This window comes from Ceratotherium simum, chromosome 17 (assembly GCF_057802395.1).
Source record: "Ceratotherium simum simum isolate JZ-2026a chromosome 17, ASM5780239v1, whole genome shotgun sequence".
Classification (NCBI taxonomy): Eukaryota; Metazoa; Chordata; class Mammalia; order Perissodactyla; family Rhinocerotidae; genus Ceratotherium; species Ceratotherium simum.
This window is the reverse complement of record NC_141916.1, coordinates 7,693,258-7,713,201: the sequence shown is the minus strand read 5'-3', so window position 1 is coordinate 7,713,201 and position 19,944 is coordinate 7,693,258.

The following is a 19,944-nucleotide window of genomic DNA, read 5'->3' as shown; positions in this document are numbered from 1 at the left end:
AAGTATAAAAACCTCTGGTTTTTAACAAGTGAGTTTAGTCTACTCACATTTATTGTTATTATGTTTGGCCTTATTCCTACCATCGTAGGTATGTTATGCTCTCTATATGCAACGCTTTCCATTGCTCCTTTTCTTGTCACCATTTGCCATTGCTCTTATTGTCATTGTCGTTCTCCTTGTCTGCCTTCTATTGGATTGGCTTAATTTACTATATTAATTTTCTCCTTTCTATTCTTTTGGGAGTTGTTCTTTTTCTTTTTTTTTTTAAAAAATTACCCATAAATTTTTAACATACTTGTCTTAAGACGGTCTAAAGTTGATTGATACTTCTACACTTCCACCATTTATTGTACTCGTTAAAATTATTTCCTTTCAACTTCTGTTTTTTAATTTTTAACTATGGAAAACTATACAAAACAAAATTTACCACCTTAACTAATTTTAATGTACAGTTCAGTAGTATTAAGTCCATTCATATTGTTGTGCACCCGATCTTCAGAACTCTTTTCATCTTGCAAAACTGAAACTCTATACCCATTAAACAGCTTCCCACCCCCTCCTTTCCCCTGCCCTTTGCAAACACGGTTGCATTTTCTGTCTCTATGAATTTGACTACTCCAGGTACCTTGTGTAATTTGACTACTCCAGGTACCTTGTGTAAGTGGAATCCTATAGTATTCATCTTTTTGTCACTGGCTATTTCACTTAGCGTAACGTGCTCAAGGTTCATTCATACAACTTCTTTTTAAAACACCACTCTCTCAAGATCAGTCTAATCAATGGTTATGTGTATTTATTTCCGTGCTCACAATTGCTTCTTGCATTCCACTCACCTCTAAGTTCAGTTTTATCTTCCTGAAGGACATTGTGTGAGAACCTGTCAGAAGATCAGTGTGTTGTAAACTCATTTTTTTCCTAAATATCTCTTTATTCCCCTTCATCTTGAATAATTTAACTGAGTACAGAATTTTAAGTTGACAGTAATTTTCCCCTCAGCACTTTAAAGACATTATTCCAAAGTCTTCTTGCATATACTGTAACCAATGAGGAGTTTTCTATCTAAATGGCATTTCTTTAATGGAACATTTCTCTTTGTATTTAATATTTTCTCTGAGATTCGTATTTTTATCATCTTGAAAATAGGTCTAGGTATTTATAGGTATGCATGTATATGTGTGGATTTGTTTTTATTTTTATTGTTCTTACAAAACCTGTAATTTCTGTACATATAGGTATGTGTGTGTGTGTATATATATAGAGAGAGAGAGTTGTTTTTGTTTTGTTTTGTTCTCATCAAATTAGTCTTAATTTCTAAATCTGAAGACTTTTTTTTATTCCAAAAAAATTCTTAGGCACTCCCTCTTTGAATATTGCTTATTTTTCATTATGGAATTCCTTTTAAACATATGTTGGGTTTTGTCCATTCTCCATGTGTCATAATTGTTCTTTCACATTTTCCATAGCCATCCCTGGTGTTTTAGTGCTTAAGATTCCACACTCTTACCCCTGCAGCCCGGGTTCGTGTCCTGGTCAGGAAACCACACCACCTGTCTGTTGGTTGTCAGTCACTGTGGTGGCTGTATGTTGCTGTGATGCTGAAAGCTATGCCACCAGGATTTCAAATACCTGCAGGGTCCCCCACAGTGGACAGGTTTTAGCAGAGCTTCCAGAATAAGACAGACTAAGACAGACTAAGAAGAAGGACCTGGCCACCCACTTCTGAAAAAATAGGCCATGAAAACCCCATGACTATCAGTGGAGCATTGTCTGGTACAGCACCAGAAGGTGAGAGGATGGCACAAAAAGACCGGGCAGGGTCCCACTCTGCTGTACAGGGTCACTCGGAGTCAGAATCAACTGCAAGGCACTAACAATGGCAATTTTCAATACTTTATGTCTTTATTCTGTGTTCTGGTAATATAGGAGATTAGAAGATCTTTCAGCAAATGATCACTCCCTTCCCCTCTCCTCACAGGAGGAATATATTTCTCTGCTACTGATTTTGGGCTCAACATTGTTGGGCTTGTCTCTTGATCTTCTGAGTTTTGCAGGAGAATATGACTCCACTGGCTTCTGCCTTGAGGAGGATGAGATGTAGGTGAGGCAGACTTGGACCCAACCTGCAGCTTGGAGACCAGCTGAGTCCTGCAAAGATCAGCCAAACTCCAGCCAACCCTTAGATGCATGAGTAAAGAAATATATGTATATTATTGTATGCCACTAGGATTTGGGGTGTTCTGAAAGGCAGAAAAATTTGACTGATACAGAATTTGGTATTTAAAGTAGAGTGCTGCCATAACAAAAACCTAAAATATGTGGCATTGGCCTCAGGAATAGGCAGCAGGCGATGATGTAATTGTCACAAGAGAGTGGAAAAATGGCGGCAGTGCTATGTAGTGGCAAAACATTTGGGAAAATTGTCACCTACAATAACATATAAGGCAGAACATGTACTTAATAAACTCGTGAAGTTGGGTGAGGTGACTTCAAAGCAGAATGTTAAAAAGCTGGCTGCTGCTAGATGCATTTGAAAATGCATAAGAAAGAGGTGAACTCAATAAGAACTGCCTGGATTACGGACAGAGTTGAGAAGGAAGATAGAGCCCAGAAATTCTGAAAGTTGCAGGGTTAAAAAGTGAAACTGTTTATCACCAAATTCCAACATCAGAGAAAAAGCAAATCTAGGCTACTGCCAGTAACACATGACCTCAGGGTAAAAACCAAATCAAGGGTGTAACTGCAACACCCCTTGTTACAACCTCAAAAAAGATAAAGGTGGTATTGCAGGTTGGAGTGCCTTGAATGCAGGCTCTGACATGGAGATTTGGGAGATTCGCCTGCAAAGTATTCTCAAGATCAACACCTGTGGAAGAAGGGAAACACGCAAGATTGGGCAGAGAAAGAAGGTGGGCTATAATGTGTTTACAAGACTTCAACCAACCAACTGAAACTACATGGCTCCTGAGGGTTGTTCCAAATTGAAGCAATGGGGCCAGGCCTTTATAACCCACATCAACCCATCGTGACATGCTGGCTGCTTCCCTGGAAGGGAGCATGACCTAGGCATGGTGCCCCTTTGTTTGATATATTATGAAAGATCCTATGTCATGAGATCAAACTCTCTGTAAGCCAATTGATGGTGGAGATGGTTGAGACACTGTTGGCAGGAAAGGAAAATCCATGCCTATAATGTCAATTCCAATCAAGACAAATCATTGCCTCTTCCAGAATAGGGTCTAAGGTACTTAGCTTGCCACCATTTGTGTCTCCTCTAGGGATGATTCTGTATCACAGGCTCTGCGTTGGTCTCTGTCCCTGGCAGGTTGGACATTTGGCAGCAGCAACAGCTAAATCAGCCTTAGTAAATAGGAGCCCATGCTGAGGGGCACTTATATAGCCACCATCCCTGCCACTATGGCTATGCCATTCACGGCCCCATTGTTCTGGGCTCTGGGGATAGAGGCCATTTGATGTCAGCTATTGGAGTCATTCAGTCTATTTGTTCAGTACCTCTTGTGTGGTGTATGCTTTCTGATTGGTGTTCACAGGTAATGCAAAAATCTTGATACTTTTGCCCACTCCCCTAGGTCCATCCACATAACTTCTCCTTAGACTTCCTGGTCCTCAATTTAACAATATTTCTCCTTTCAGGCTCCTAACCAAACTTGTCTTTCCATGCAAAGTAGATAACCAATATACCACCCAAAGCTCTGCTCACTGGGAGAATTTCCCCATACTGCTCTCTTTCAAGTCCACACATGAATGGGTCTATAGTGCAGACAGCATCCTTTATTTTGTTTACACCCACATACTGAGCTAAACCATTTATAAATAAACCTCAACTTTTTCCCTTTATTGTAAGCTAGTCATAACGTATCCATCAATCAGCCATAGGTAAGAGCTTAGATAGAGAGTGTCTACTACAGGTGTTATCGTCTAGATCTTTTCACCTGGATAAAAGGGACCTAAGAAAGATTAAGGATATGGCCCAACAGAATCTGGATGTACCCACAGTGTCTGTAATTAAGTCTATAAAGTGAGATGACCATATCTCAGAGAGCTGCAATCAAATACATAGAAAATCCATGACTTTTTTGGAAAGCTGTACTAGCAAACGCACCACAGGCCTGGACTAAAAGAAACTGAAACTCTTCAGATGTAAAAAGAAATTTGGGCCCCAATTTTCCACAGGCAGCAGCCAGCCTGTGAAAGCATCTTAGCCACCAAGAAAAGCCCTCTTCAAAAGCAGCTAAGGAAGATGATGAAAAAAGAAAGATGCTCCCTCCCCACCAGAGGGCAGATCAAAGAGCCATGAGGAAGCATAGATGGGAAGTGTTTTCCAAGAAACAGAACTAAGACTTCATCAAGGAACATTCCACACCCTCAAGGTGGGGGGACTTGGAAATACTTGCCTAGCAAGATTTCAGGATTGCTGTGGACCAGTGACCCTTATATGTATCTCATTCTTCTCCTTGTCAAATGGGAGTGTATCCTATAGCTATCCTATCCTTGTTCCACCATCGTATGTTGAATATGTGAGAGCAGATATCTTATCCTTTAAGTTTTCAGCTATTTGAATCACAAGGAGATACTCTAAACCTTATATAAATCATGTGATCCTAAACTTTAAATCTTACGTCATGATCGACTGAGACTTTTAGGGTGTCTTGAAATGGGAATGAGTGTATTTTATGTATGGTTGATGAGTGAATATTTGTGAGTAAAAGGGCAGACTGTAGTAGATCAGATTTAAAACATTGTTCAACAAATAGTCATTCCTCCTCTCCTCCTCCAGAGAAGAGTATACTTTCCCATTATTTGATTTTGGCCTTGGCCATATAACATCCTTTGGCCAGTGGGATGTTAATGGACAGTACAGGACCAGAGACTTGCAATGTGCTTGCAGGACCGGGCTTTCTCTTTTGCACTCCAGCTTTTCCCATCAGAAGAATATGCCTCATGTAGCCACTGGTCCCTATGATGACAGAAATGTAGAGCATACTTGGACCTAACTTGTAGCTTAGAGCCAAGGCCAGTTGTCTGAACTAGACTTGCCAAATCCTAGTAGCAATAGACGTGTAACAAATAAATGAAAACTTATTTGCTATATGCCACCATGTATATAGGTGGCTGGTTACACAGCAAAAGCTAACTAATACAGGGAGATTTTCTCAGATCAAGAATTTACTTTATGAATTACTTCTTAATTTGCATCTTATTTGTAATTTAACCTGTTGTCATGTACTGAACGCTTGTGCCCTCTCCCCCCCCACCCCCCCGCAAATTCATATGTTGAAGCCCTAATCCCCAATGCCATGGTATTTGGAGGTAGGGCCTTTGGGAGGTAATTAGGATTAGATTAGTTCATGAGACTGGGGCCCTCATGATGGGATTAATGCCCTTATAAAAAGAGGAGGAGATATGAGATGGCTCTCTCTCTGACTGACTGCTTAAACTAAAACATTAGTCTTCACCTGTCTTGGGACTGAGACTTACACCATCTGTGCCTTCCGCAGGTTCTCAGGTCTCCAAACTCGAACTGGAATTGACACCACTGACTTTCCTGGATGTCCAGCTTCCAGGTGGCCAATCATGGGACTTCCCAGCTTCTATAATTGCATAAGCATATATAAATATATTCTACTGGTTCAGTTTCTCTGGAGAATCCCGAGTAATACAAAAATTGGTACTGAGAAGTAGGGTGCTGCTGTCATGAATAGCTAAAAATGTGGAAGTGGCTTTGGAACTGGGTAGAGGCTGGACAAATTTTGAGGTGCATGCTGGGAAAAGCTGATATTGACATGAAGGAACCACTAGAGGTGAGGCTAGTGGGAGCTCAGACAGAGAAGAGGAGAGCTAGAGAAAAAACCTCCATCTTCTTATAAGAATATGTAAATAATCAGGAACAGAATGTTGATGGAAATTGATTGTAAAGGTCATTCTGCTGAGGTCTCAAAGGGAAATGACAAACAGTTTATTGGAAACTGGAGGAGGAAAGGCAATCCTTATTACAAATTGTCAAAGAATTTGGCTGAATTGTGTTTATGTTCTAGCGTTTTGTGGAAGGTAGAACTTGAAAGTGATGAAATTGGATATTTAGCTGAGGAGACTTCTAAACAAAGTGTTGAAAGACTAGTTTGATTCCTCCTGACTGTGGAGAGTAAAATCAAGAAGAGAGAAATAAATTGAAGACAGAATTATTAAGCAAAAAGGAACCAGAACTTAAATATTTGGAAAATTCTCAGCTGTCCATAGAAAAAAATGAGAAAGTGTGTTCAGAAGAGAATGCTAAGCATGTGGCTGACTGACCATTTGATTAGGAGATTAATATGGCTGTGAATCATGGGCCTAATCAGCCACCTCAGCAGGAGTACTGCTGGTTTGAATGGAAAGGAACAGAGGTGGGACAAAAAGGAGGAAGGCTGTCAGACTTCTTAGACCCGATGGGACCCACCCAGGCCACAGAGCTATTAGACTTCAAACATATGCTATTCTTCAAGACAGGGGAAGAATGGCCCTGAAGGTGACTCAGAGATCATTAGGGCCATTACCTCACTTTCAACAGGCTGAACAACCTCCAACTGAAGCCCTGGGGTTGGGGCTGCCTGGAGCTCTGGGGGAATGACGCCCACTGGCAGAGCTGGGGTATAGAATGCATCTTTCCCCTGAGCCATGGGGAAGATATTGCCACCCCAACAGATCGGGGTGGGTGGGGGGAGGGAGGCAGAGCTTCAAACTAAAGAAGACTATTCTCACACCTTAAGATCTAATGGGATTTGTCTTGCTAGACCTTGGACTTGCTTGGGACCTATCACCTATTCCTTCTCTCCTATTTCTCCCTTTTGGAATAGAAATGTCTATCCTATGCCTGTCTCACTACTATATTTCAAAAGCATATAACTTGTTTGGTTTCACAGTTTCACAGCTGGAGGGGAGTTTTGTCTCAGCATGAATCATACCTTGAGTCTTACTCATATCTGATTTAAATAAGACTTTGGACTTCAGAGTTGATGCTGAAAATAGTTAAGACTTTTATGGCTGTTCATGTGGAGTGAATGTATTTTGCGTGTGAGAAGGATATAAATTTGGGGGAATCAGCTGCAGAATGCTATGGATGCTCTAAATGTTTGCGTCCCCCACACCCCCCAAATTCAAATGTTGAAGCCCTAATCCACAATGTGATGGTATTTAGAGGTGGTAATTAGGGTTAGATTAGATCATGAAGGTGTGGCCCTCATGATGGGATTAATGCCTTTATAAAAAGAGGAGGAGACAGGAGATTGCTTTTTGCCGTGTGAGCACATAGCAAGAAGGCGGCCATCTGCAAACCAGAAAAGGGCTCTCACCAGAACCAGACCATGCTGGCACCCTGATCTTAGACTTCCAGCCTCCAGAACTGGGAGAAATAAATTTCTGTTGTTTAAGTCATTTATTCTACGGTATTTTTGTTATAGTAGCACAAGCTGACTAAGATCCGTATCCATTGAGATTTTAATTTCAGTAATGATATTTTACATTCATAGAAGGTCTAAGTGGTTCATTTTTCAATTTGCCTTTTCTTTTTTGCACATTCTACTATTCTTCCATTATAGTTTCTATTCCTTCTTTTGTGGCTATAGTCATTTTAAATTTACTTATTTGTATAGACTCTTTCAGATTTTTCCATTACTTATGGTTTTTAGGATACTAATTTTTTCTTTTTGTTGCATATGCTGACTCTTAAATGGTGGTTTGTTTCCCAGTGTATCTGGTAAGTTTTTATATTATAAGGTAGAGGATACTTTTTCTATGGTAGTTTATGAGAGCTAAAGTGTTATAATGTTTCTCTTGGCATTTTCCATTTGCTTCTTTCTGCTCCCTAGGAGTCTCAACATCATCAGAGCAGCAGCCTGCACTCAGCAGGTTCTATGTTCTGATCTGTCACATATGTTCTACATTCTTTCCCCACATCCTATATGGTGACAGTTTACACTTATTCCTTAAATTTTGTTTTTGTTTTTATTTATAATAACTGGGGATATCTTTTTCTTCATTCTTGTATAATTTTTTGATGTAATATCTTATCTACCATTTCTATAGGTTCAAGAGGGATTAGATAAAGCATGTTGACAAAAGTTTCTAGATTTCCAAATTCTTGTACAAGAATTATATTTATTTCATCAGATCTTTTATGCATTATAGTGCTGCACCAGCACTGCGATTTAGAAGATTAATTCAACGTATGTCATAAGTAAATGTTTTGAAGAAAACACAGCTGCTCTAGAATGACTGAATGAGAAAGGAAAGTTGATTTAATTGCCTGCAAACAGATAACTAATAATATAAGAATAATGACAAGTATAAAGATCTGTTAAAGTGGTCTAATTGATAAGTAAATTAGTACTGTGGAGGAGGCAAAGAATGAAAACATTGAAAAACAAATCAGTAATTGCGGCTTCCTTTAACATGACTTTGAAATTCTGTATTTAAGGAATTTAAGTGTATACCAGCATATCCTATGTAGCTGACTTGGGACTCAAAGTGAGTAATAGGTATTCAAAAATATTTGTTGATTGAATTAGTTAATGAGTAAATGGTTCTTTCTTTTTTATATATAATACAGTTGTTACAGAAAAGCAAATCAGCATGGCGGAGTGAAAGGGCACTGGAGCAGTAGGAAACGTAGATTCTAGTTCTCTGTATTCAATAGCGTATGACTTAGAGCAGGCCACTTAACCTCTTTGAAGCTCATTTTACTCAACTATAAAGTGTAAAAATATCTTTGCTTGCAACTTTACAACGTTACACTTAGAATAAAATAAGATGAATATATATGAAAACATTTTGAAAATCATAAACCACTATGCTGTTAAAAAAATATTATTTGTACTGAAGTAAATATACATGGAAATGAGACCCTCTAGTAGCAAGGAGTTTTCCTTTAAGGAAATATATTAGATAGATTATGCTACAGTAACAAAGTGACCCAAAAGTACAGTACCTTAAGCAAGATAGAAATTTCTCTCTCACCTAGAAGTCTATGTAGGCAGTCCAGGGCTGATACAGTGGCTTAATGATGGAGTTCTAGACTCCTTGTATCTTGCTGCTCTGCTGTCCTCAATAGGTGGCTTCAAATTTATGGAAAAAGGTGGTAACTCTAGCTCCCACTATCATCTCCAATTTTCAGCCAGCAGAAAGGAGGAAAGGGAAGGGGATGTGATAAACATGACCCTTCTTTTAAGAGGATGAATAAGAAGTTTCACGCATCACTTTTACTCTCATTCTATTGAAACACAACCTAGAACATGACCACATGTATTTGCAAGGGAGATTAAGAAATCATGATGTGATCCCATGTTCACGAATTGAAATACAACATTGTTAAGATTATAATACTCCCCAAATTGACCTACAGATTCTAAGTAACCTTTATCAAAATCCCAGCTGACTTCTTTACAGAAATTGAGAAATTAATTCTAACATTCATATGGAATTTCAAGGGGCCCAGAATAGCCAAAACAATCATGAGAGAGAAGAACAGAGTTGAAGGACTCACACTTCTCAATTTCACAATGTATTACAAAGCTAAAGTAATCAAGGCAACGTGATACTGCCATACGATAGACAAAGAGATGAATAGAATAGAATTGAGAGTCTTCAGAGTTATGGTTAATTGATTTTCAAAAAGAGGGCCAAGATAATTAAATGGGGGAAAGAATAATATTTTTAACAAATGGTGCTGGGACAACTGGATTTCCACATGCAAAAGATTAAATTGGACTCTTTCCTCACACCACATACAAAAATTAACTCAAAATGGATCAAATCTGAATGTAAGATCTGAAGCTATAAAATTTTGAGAGGAAAACACAGGTCTTTAGGATCTCAGATTAAGCAATGGTGTCTTAGATAGAACACCAAAAAAAACAAGCAACAAATGAAAAAATAGATAAAACTGGATATCAAAATTAAAACTTTTTGCTTCAAAGGACACCAACAAAAAAGCAAAAAGATAACCCACTGAACGGAAGAAAATTTTTGGAAATCATCTCTCCGATAAGGGTATAGTATCTGAAATATATAAAGAACACTTACAACTCAATAATAAAAAGACAAATCACCCAATTATAAAATGGGCAAAGGATCTGGATAGACATTTCTCCAAAGAAGATATAAAAATGACCAATAAGCAAATGAAAATACGGTCAATATCAGTAACCATCAGGGAAATGCAAATCCAAACCACATGAGATGTCACTTCACACACACTAGGATGCCTATAGTCAAAAAGACAGATAATAACTAGGATTGCTGAGGATGTGGAGAAATTGGAACCCTCATAGACTGCTAGTGGCAATGTAAAATGATGCAGCCACTTTGGAAAGCAGTCTGACAGTTCTTCAAACGATTAAACATAGAGTGACCATTTGACCCAGCAATCCCATTCCTAGGTACATTCCCGAGAGAAATGAAAGCATACGTTCACACAAACACTTGTACACAAATGTTCCTAGCAACATTATTCATAGTAGTCCCAAAGTGGAAACAACCCAAATGTCCATCAACTATGAATGGACAAATTAAATATGGTATATCCACACAATGGAATTTTATTAACTATTATTATCTGGCAATAAAAAGAAATGAAGTACTGATACAAGCTACAACATGGATGAATCTTGAAAACACTATGCTAAATCAAAGAGACCAGTCACAAAGGACCATATATTGTATGATTCTCTTTACATGATGTGTCCAGAATAAGCAATTCTATAGAGACAGAAGATAGATTCATGGTTGCTTTGGGCCGGGAAACCAGGGGATTGGGGTGACAGCTAAGGAATGTGAGGTTTGGGAGGAGGGTAATGACAATATTCTAAAATTGATTGTGGTAATGGATGCACAACTCTGTGAATATACTAAAAGCCACTGGATTGTACAGCTTAAACAGGTCAAATGTGTGGTGTGTGAATTATATCTCAAAGTGGTTTAAAAAAAGAAAAAAAATCCATAGTGTTTGGTTGTGTGGCAATGTGTTCAGCTGAAAGTTCTGTTGCTATGGAAGAAAAGGAGAATACACATTTGGGGACAGGAACCAGTCTCTGCCATAGGGAGTACTATGACTTTTGTCATTGTTAGTACAGTTTCAAATTTAGTAGCAATGCCTAAAATCATTAATAGAGTGACTTATTGAATCAGCGTGATATTACAGCAAGAACAATGAAATAAGAGGATATTTGGATGCTAGTCCTGACTCGATCTTTTACTAGCTTTATGACCTTGGTAAGTCACAACCTCTCTAAGTATTAAATTGTTCATCCAAAAGGTAAAGATTAAGCGAGATGATTGCTATAGGTCCATTGAGTTCCAAGATCATTTGATTCCAACTCTACAAATTTATCTTTTCACAGATTCTGTTTCCTCCCCATCTGTTATTTCAAGAGTCAAGCCCTTGTTTAGAGTGCTCATGTATATCAACCACTTTAAATATTGTTTAAATAATATTTACTTCTCATTGGCTAATAGTTGATCTTTAATTTTCTCTGTCCTTTCAAAAGTTTGTATTTTACTCTTTGAGGTACTGAAAGTGAATGAGAGCTTTTCTCCTCAATATTTATTATAGACTCTTAAGGCTGAACTAGACATCAGGGCAAAAAAATTCAAATCCCTGACTTTAAACAGGAAAACATTCAACTATAATCGTAAATATCATTAGTAAAAAAGATTCCCTGGATAATTTGGCAGTAATTTCCAAGTAGGAAATCTTAGTTATAGCTAACCAAAACCCTTCAATTCCATCTTTCTCCAATTAAGGGAAATGCATCGCTAAATAGCATTTTTCTAGACGTTTTGCTTTTAAATTTAATTATATTTAATCATTCTTAGTTATTTTAAAAGCCATCTTCATACTGCCATAGTCTCTGTGTGTCATATAATAAATAGTTTATTTATTCAAGAATCTTTTGATTCTTATGTTATGTTCTTTCTTACCTGTCAAAGTATGAGCATCCAAAGGAGTTAGTTTTATAAGTCAATACATAGGAACCTTCAGTACTTTTTAGGGAAGTCATGTTTTCAATCCCATGGATCCCTAAGCTGCTCCTAGGCATGTTGTACTCACAGAAGAGACATGGGTCCAGAAAGAAAAGATGATTTAAACTCATTTTGGGGTAGGGTGAGTAGGATACAGGTGGGTATCCACCACCACAATACAAAATGGAGAATGTTTAGAAATAAAAAGAATAATTACTTATCCTTTCATTTTAACTTACGTTGCTGTCTCTCTCTATAAAAGTCAAGTTCGGGGCTGGCCCTGTGGTGTAGTGGTTAAAGTTTGAGGTGCTCCACTTTGGCAGCCCAGGTTTGCAGGTTTGGATCCCAGGCAGACACCTACACCACTTGTCAGCCATGCTGTGGCAGCGACCCACATACAAAGTAGAGGAAGACTGGCACAGATGCTAGTGCGGGGCGAATCTTCCTCAGCAAAAAAAAAGGAGTCAAGATTTCTCAAAGGACTACTTAACTGCATAAAATCATCTGTGGGGCTTCTAACACTGCAGAGTCCCAGTTCTGACCTCCTGATTTTCTGATGTGGTAGGTAGCCAAGAATGTGCCATTTATATATATCCCCTATGCGATTCTGATGTACACTAAAGTTTGAGGATGACAGCAGCCTACAAAAAAATCTTTTCCTCTTTTCAGTGCTTCTAAAATGAAATCAACTTTTTTTTTCTTTGCTGAAGAAGGTTCACCCTGAGCTAACATCTGTCACCAATCTTCCTCTTTTTTTGCTTGAGGAAAATTAGCCCTGAGCTAACATCTGTGTGAGTCTTCCTCTATTTTGTATGTGGGTTGCTGCCACAGCATGACTGACAGGTGGTGTACGTCTGTGCTGGGATCCGAACCCGCAAACTCGGGCTGCTGAGGAGGGGTGCACCAAACTCAACCATTATGCCACAGGCCAGCCGCTGAAGTCAGCTTTTAATAATAAGATTTTCTAGTGTGGTGATCCTTAAATGCAGTAACAAAGACTTTGATCCTTAAAAATATAAAGCTAACAAGGTTTTGATATAGAGTCCACAAATTATTACACCTTTAAATTGTCATACAGAAATACGTGTGGTACACTATACAAGTATTTCATTCCCTCTGCTTAAACATTATCTGTAATTATAAACATCTATATGCTATAGTATTTATTTGTATTATATTTATATTTAACCATGTATGACTTAAATCTTAAATTAGATCTTTTTATATAGGCAGTACATCTCTTTTAACAGAAATATAAATTACGTTTATATTGTTTACTAAAAACATTTATCATCAATTGGATACACAACTCTTAGCAATTTATTGTGTTTTAACTGAAATACAATTTATCTACTATAAAAAGGAAGCCCATGGATTATAAATGATTAATGTAGAGACATCAAATAGAAGAAATTATTGAATATGAAATCAATCCACTGATACAAGCCAGTATCTTTATTGAAGAAATTATCATAATTTTTAAAAAGAAAAAAAAAATCCCAGATGAAGTGATGCGGGTTACAATATGTGAGTGTTATACTAGATACTTTGTTCATTTAATTTACTGAGACTAAATAATCCTAGAGGGCTCGGAATAGAAATTGTTCTATCAACAAGTGACATTCCAGCCTTACAGCTACAATATAATTTTGCTCTTATCACAAGGTCATTGCCTGAACCTGGGCAAAATTAATTGAAGAAGCCAACCTATCTCCTTAGACTAATGCTTCCCAAACTTTGGGCACAAGAATCACCTGTGAGCCTGGTCAACTGCAGAAGTCTAAACCTCATCCCCCAGAGACTCTGATTCAGTCTCTCTGGAGTTGGGCCTAACAATTCACATATTAAAATGCACCTCAAGTGTTTCTGACACAGCTGATCTATAGACCTCACTCTTAGAAACACTACCTTAGGCTGCCATGATTTTCTTTTTTAACCTAGCCATTAACAGTCCATCAGATAAGGAATATACCTCCAGGTGGCGAAAAAAAAGAGCAAATTCCAAGAGTTCTATCATCCTTTTCTGAAGTCCAGATGAAGAATTGCATTTTCTTTCGTTTTTTTTTTTTGTGAGGAAGATCAGCCGTGAGCTAACATCCATGCCAATCCTCCTCTTTTTGCTGAGGAAGACCGGCCCTGAATTAACATCTATTGCCAATCCTCCTCCTTTTTTTCCCTTTTTCTCCCCAAAGCTCCAGTAGATAGGTGTATGTCATAGTTGCACATCCTTCTAGTTGTTGTATGTGGGACGCAGCCTCAGCATGGCCGGAGAAGTGGTGCATGGGTGCACGCCCTGGATCTGAACCTGGGCCACCAGTAGCGGAGCCCGCGCACCTAACCACCATGCCATGGGGCCAGCCCCTGCATTTTCTTCTTAGATACATTGCTCCCTCATTTGAGAATTCTTTTTTTGAGAGAGAGGAGCCCTAAAATTTAATCTGAGGTGCCCAAGTCTATTTTTAATCAGAGAATACTATTTCTATAGCTTTTAAGGAAACAACTAAAAATTTCTCAGTTGATTTCATCACAAATTTTATTCCAGACCATGACAGCAAATATGTAATAAAATCAGTGTTGGTGAAGATTTCCTTCTGAGTGAAATATCGTTTCCCTTAGATGAATCTTTCTGTATTTTTATATTTTTTTATTATTTTATTATTTTTGTGTGTGTGTGAGGAAGATCAGCCCTGAGTAAACATCCATGCCAATCCTCCTCTTTTTGCTGAGGAAGACCGGCCCTGAGCTAACATCTATTGTCAGTCCTCCTCATTTTTCTCCCCAGAGCCCCAGTGGATAGTCGTATGTCATAGCTGCACATCCTTCTAGTTGCTGTATGTGGGACGCCGCCTCAGCACGGCTGGACAAGTGGTGCGTCGGTGCGCGCCTGGGGTTCCGAACCTGGGCTGCCAGCAGTGGAGTGCGCGCACTTAACCACTAAGCCCTGGGGCCGGCCCCTCTATATTTTTAAAAGCTTGTTTAACATAGTTTTAAAATTCTTTCAGACTTGGAAAAAATTCACATCTTTATAAGTTTTTGTTGTTTTTTTCCTGAGTTAATTCATGCAACATGAAAACAGAAAGCTTGCAAATGCAAACCTTGCTAATAGTAAAAGAATTTTCGAAAGACTTCCTTTATTTATTTTGGAAGTCTGACAGTTCTGAACTGCCTTTTAATTATCTAGTTTCTTTTACTTCTGCCTCAAGAGAAAAAAGTTTGAAATTCATTTTTCTCTGAAAGGGCTGAAAGAAACTTGCTGTACAGCACCATTTACATGAACCACTCAAAAGCAGTTAGAGTATCATAGAGTCTAAAGGGCATTACTTAAAACCACTCAGCCCTTGCTCCAGTAAGAGCAGGATTTTTTTCTCCTTACCTTGATCTACTTTCATTTTCCATTAACAACTTTAAGTAGTCAGTAGAATTGGGGGGTAAGTTTTTACCTGTCTTCAAGGTCATTTCATTCAATAAGTACTTATCAAGGAACCACTGTCCACATAAAGTTATACCAAATGCCCTGGGAGATAGAAAGGAAGAAAAGGAGGGAGGAAAGGAAGGAAGGAGAGAAGGAGGAAAGAAGAAAGGAAGGAAGGAAGGAAGGAAACAAGCTTTTGGCCACATGCATTGATTTGTAATCTATTTTGGCTGCATTTATACGTATATCCAGCTCTATATGTACTTATGGCTCTACTCCTCATAAGTCACCTTGACTCAATTTCCTCTGATTGTAATACACAAGGTTGGCTTAACTGCTGCTCTTGCTTCCCTGCACTGATTCAGAGTTTCCAAATCGTGATAGCGTTTCTTCTGCAAAGTATGCCCATGATTATTCCACTACAACTTGTCTGGAAGCTGTTCGAGTATCTACTGTCATCTATCCTTGGCTTATATCTGGCCCAGTCAAAATGTAATCAGCATAATTTTTAAGCTCCAAGTCCTCATTCTTGATGGATAGTCATCATAATTTGATGTTAAGAATTTGGTGACATTGACTTAAAAGTTAAAATAATTTCATAATCACTGAAGACTTTGATATGGCTATTACTTTCTGGATTGTGTCAGTTTTCAAGCTCATTGCTTAAAATATCCTCCGTACTTCTGTCAACTGGTAGTCCAGAGAATATATCTTATTGAGCCTAATTTCTTACCATTGTTATCCATGACATAACATAACTGTGTAGTGCTATAGTAGATAGATGCATTGTTTAATCGTAGGTCTGAAAATATTTTGCTTTTTCTTAATGTCCTTTGAGGAGGCTGTTCTATGACCTGTCTGTATTAGTTTTCTATTGCTACTATAACAAACTATCATAAACTTGGATGGAGGTGACACAAATGTATTAGCTTGTATTTTTATAGCTTAGAAGTCCAATACAGATCTCACAGGGCTAAAATCAAGGTGTTGGAAAGGCTGTGTTACTTTCTGGAGGCTTTAGAGGAAAATTCATTTCCTTGACTTTTCCAGCTTCTAGAAGCCATCTACATTCCTTGGCTCATGGCCCCTTTATGTCATCTTCAAAGCCATTCCTCCACTGTCATATCTACCTCTGACCATAGCAAGGAAAGTTTCTCCACTCTTAAGGATTCGTGTGATTCAACTGGGCCCAACTGGATAACGCAAGATAATCTTCCCATCTCAAGGTCCTTAATCTCAATCAAATCCACAAAGTCCCTTTTGCAGTGTAAGGTAACATATTCACAGGTTCTGGGATGAGGACATGGACATCCTTGAGGAGCTACTATTCTGCCTTCTATGTTGTCAGTCCACAGGTAAAATGATTGTAACACAAGTTTTTAATCTGTAATGTATCCATATTTGTAATTAGAGAACATTCATAAGCATATGGAAATATTTATGAATCTTATTCTACTATCAGCTTCCAAGTACATTCTTTTATCCTTAAGAATACCTTCACAGAAAAGACTTCGGGTAAAGCTAGACTTTTAATATTATCCTTCTTAGCCCCTTTAGTGATAGGGTTTCTCTGACATGGGATATTACTAATTTTAACACAACTGTTTACATTATTACATAGCAGCTTTGTGATCTTACTGAATTTGTTTAGACATTCAAATTTAGTAGCTGCCCCAGTCTAAGAGAGACAAATATTTTGTCAATAATAATTGCTACTATATATTGAGCTCTATTATGAGTTTCACATTCATTATTTCATTCTCTTTTGACTGAATCCTATGAAATGTCTCTTATTCCCATGTTACAGATAAGGAAAGTAAAGTTTCCACCATCACAGAACTCATGTAGCAGAGTGGAGCATTCAAATATAGGTCTTCCTGATTTTAAAATGTATAATCTTTCCACTACCTCCTGTTAAACTTCCATAAACATTAAGTAAATTAAGTTATATGTGTAAGTGTATTATTTCCTGCACATCTCATGAATCTCTCATGCTATAGAAATCATGTCCAACATATTCCACAGTGGCCTTGAGCCACCAATAATTTTATAAATGCATAATTATATTTTTCAGAAGGACCTCGTCAGAAGCATATTGGCTAGCAACAGATAGCAATGGTAAATATTTTTATAAAATCACTAGACATGTTTTATCTTCATTGCTGGTGCCTTCTAACTTAACCTAAACCTTTTGTGTGGTCAGTACTGCCCTATTGCTTAGAGATACCTGGAAGACAGCATCATGAAAGATGCCTCATTCAATGTTTACATCACTCTCAGAACATAGATGTATTCTTTAAGACCTGCTGTTACATTATATTATAATTATATATTACAAAGAGTTCTAAAACTCTTTGTAAGCAGTTTAAATCTTTTTTCTATCTAAGCCAAAATGAAGAGGATTGTCCAAATAGAAAATCTGAATAATTCACTCCTCTCTTGGGAGAAAACAAAGTTAATCTCTGGATCATCACACAACTCCCTACTTCACTTCGGATGTGTACATTTCCAAGATCCATAGGCATAAAAGAAAACATTTTTAAACTGTTGCACGAACTGATACAAAGTAAAATTGACCAAGTATATAATGTTAAGATCCATATTTTGTGTAATTTAACTTGTCCTTTGAAACAAAAGATCAGCGTGTTTGAAATGATTTAGATTTCTAAAGACCATCCATTATTATGAAGCTTGGGAAAGGATCCAGAGGCTGCTTAAAATTTCTATTTTTTTTTTAATTAAGTGATTCTTTATCAACCTTGAAATCTGTCTATAAATATAAATAACAAAGAAAATATAAAACAGGCAGATTTTCCCTACTAGCAACCTTTATTTGATCTATATCACCTTTAGTTGGATCAGATAACCTAACTATTTCTTGGAAAAGTTTCCCACCATGCAAATACACTTCATTTTTAAATATCTAGGACTTGCAGAATATGCTGTGTCTATTAAGGTTTTTCTTGTTTGTTTGGTTTGGTTTTTTTTGCTTTAATTCTAGACCTGTAAGACTATTGGATTTGTTTATCAATTCAATTCAGTTTAATTCTATTATCATTTAGTGTGTATCTACTAGGGAGTAGACTGACATCACCCTTCAGCCTAGTGTCAGCTTTCATAGCAATTTGTGTGTGCTTCCATAAAAGAAAATATAAAGTAGCAACTTTATATTACTTGATTATTGATTGAACTTTGATTATTAATCAAAATATAAAGTAGCAATTCAGATTAATCAACTCAAATTAATCAATTTGAAGACTTCATGCCCATGTTAAAATGAAACTTTCCAGGTCCTTTAGGGTAGGAGATGTAATTTTGTTCAAATATTTTAATCTAAATAACTTTAGTTGGGTCAGACAGTTCCTCGGAGTCCCCACCACTCCTTGCTATCTTAGAACGGATTTGCTTCACCCACTTACGTAGCTCTATCTAACCCTTGCAAGCCTTTGAGTTTCAGCCCTGGAAGAATCTAATCACTTCATTTTATAACGAGAAAACTAATGCCCACAGGGATTAAATAACTTGGCCAAGGTTACCCAGGTAGTTAGTGGCACCAAGCCAGAAGCAAAATCGAAGTATACTGGCCCTTTGTACAAGACACTGTATTCATTTCACTACTTTTTCTTTCTGTTTATCAGGACCTAACATTTGTCTGAAATAAAGAGCCTCTGTGTGTGTGTGTGTGTGTGTGTGTGTGTGTGTGTGTGTGTATATTTTAGTTTTAAAAACGGCATTGTGGCACTTACAATTTTTATTCATATCGCAAGTTTCAAAATCTCATTAATGGATTAAGCACTTTACTACATGCTGTTTTGGCATTTGCACTACGCCCCCGCCTTCCACTGCCTTTTAGCTGTTCAGAGAGCTAGTCAAGGGAGGAGGGAGTTATAAAATTATGAAAGAGAAAAGAATGAAGGGCTTAGAGAGGTGAACAGGAATGGGAGGTGCGGTGAGGGGGTGATCAGAGGGAACAACTAGAGGAAGGACAGGGAAGAAGGATAAAGGGAAACAGTGGTTCCTGAAGACCAAAGATAGGAAGAGTTGAGAAATAAAGACAGCTAGGTCATCAATCATTGTTCTTTTAGGGAATGTGTTGATTCTGGCAGATTTTTCCTTAGATTTGTGTAGCCAGCGCCATACAAAACTGTGAAGTAGGCAAAGCTTGTCTTGGAATTCTCCTTTGTACTTTCTTCCATTCAACTCTATTAAAAAACACAGTGTTCTTTCTTCTTTCTGTGGTCCATTCCAGGTTGAAAACTGCCTCTCATTTGACGCCTTAGTTGTAAGCCTGACTCTCTCCTGGAGTGTTTATATTTGAAGTCCTATCTTTTAGTTGTGGAGTACAAGAACCTCTCTGAAAAAGATCACTTACATATCAGTGAGCTGAGAGGGGAATTATTTGAAAGATGAAGGGATCTTTCCCAGAGTATCTCTAATTTCAGAACCTACTCCACCTTTATGTAAGGTGCACTTTGTTCATATCCAGCCTAATTTCTAAAGCATCCAGCACACTCCTTTTC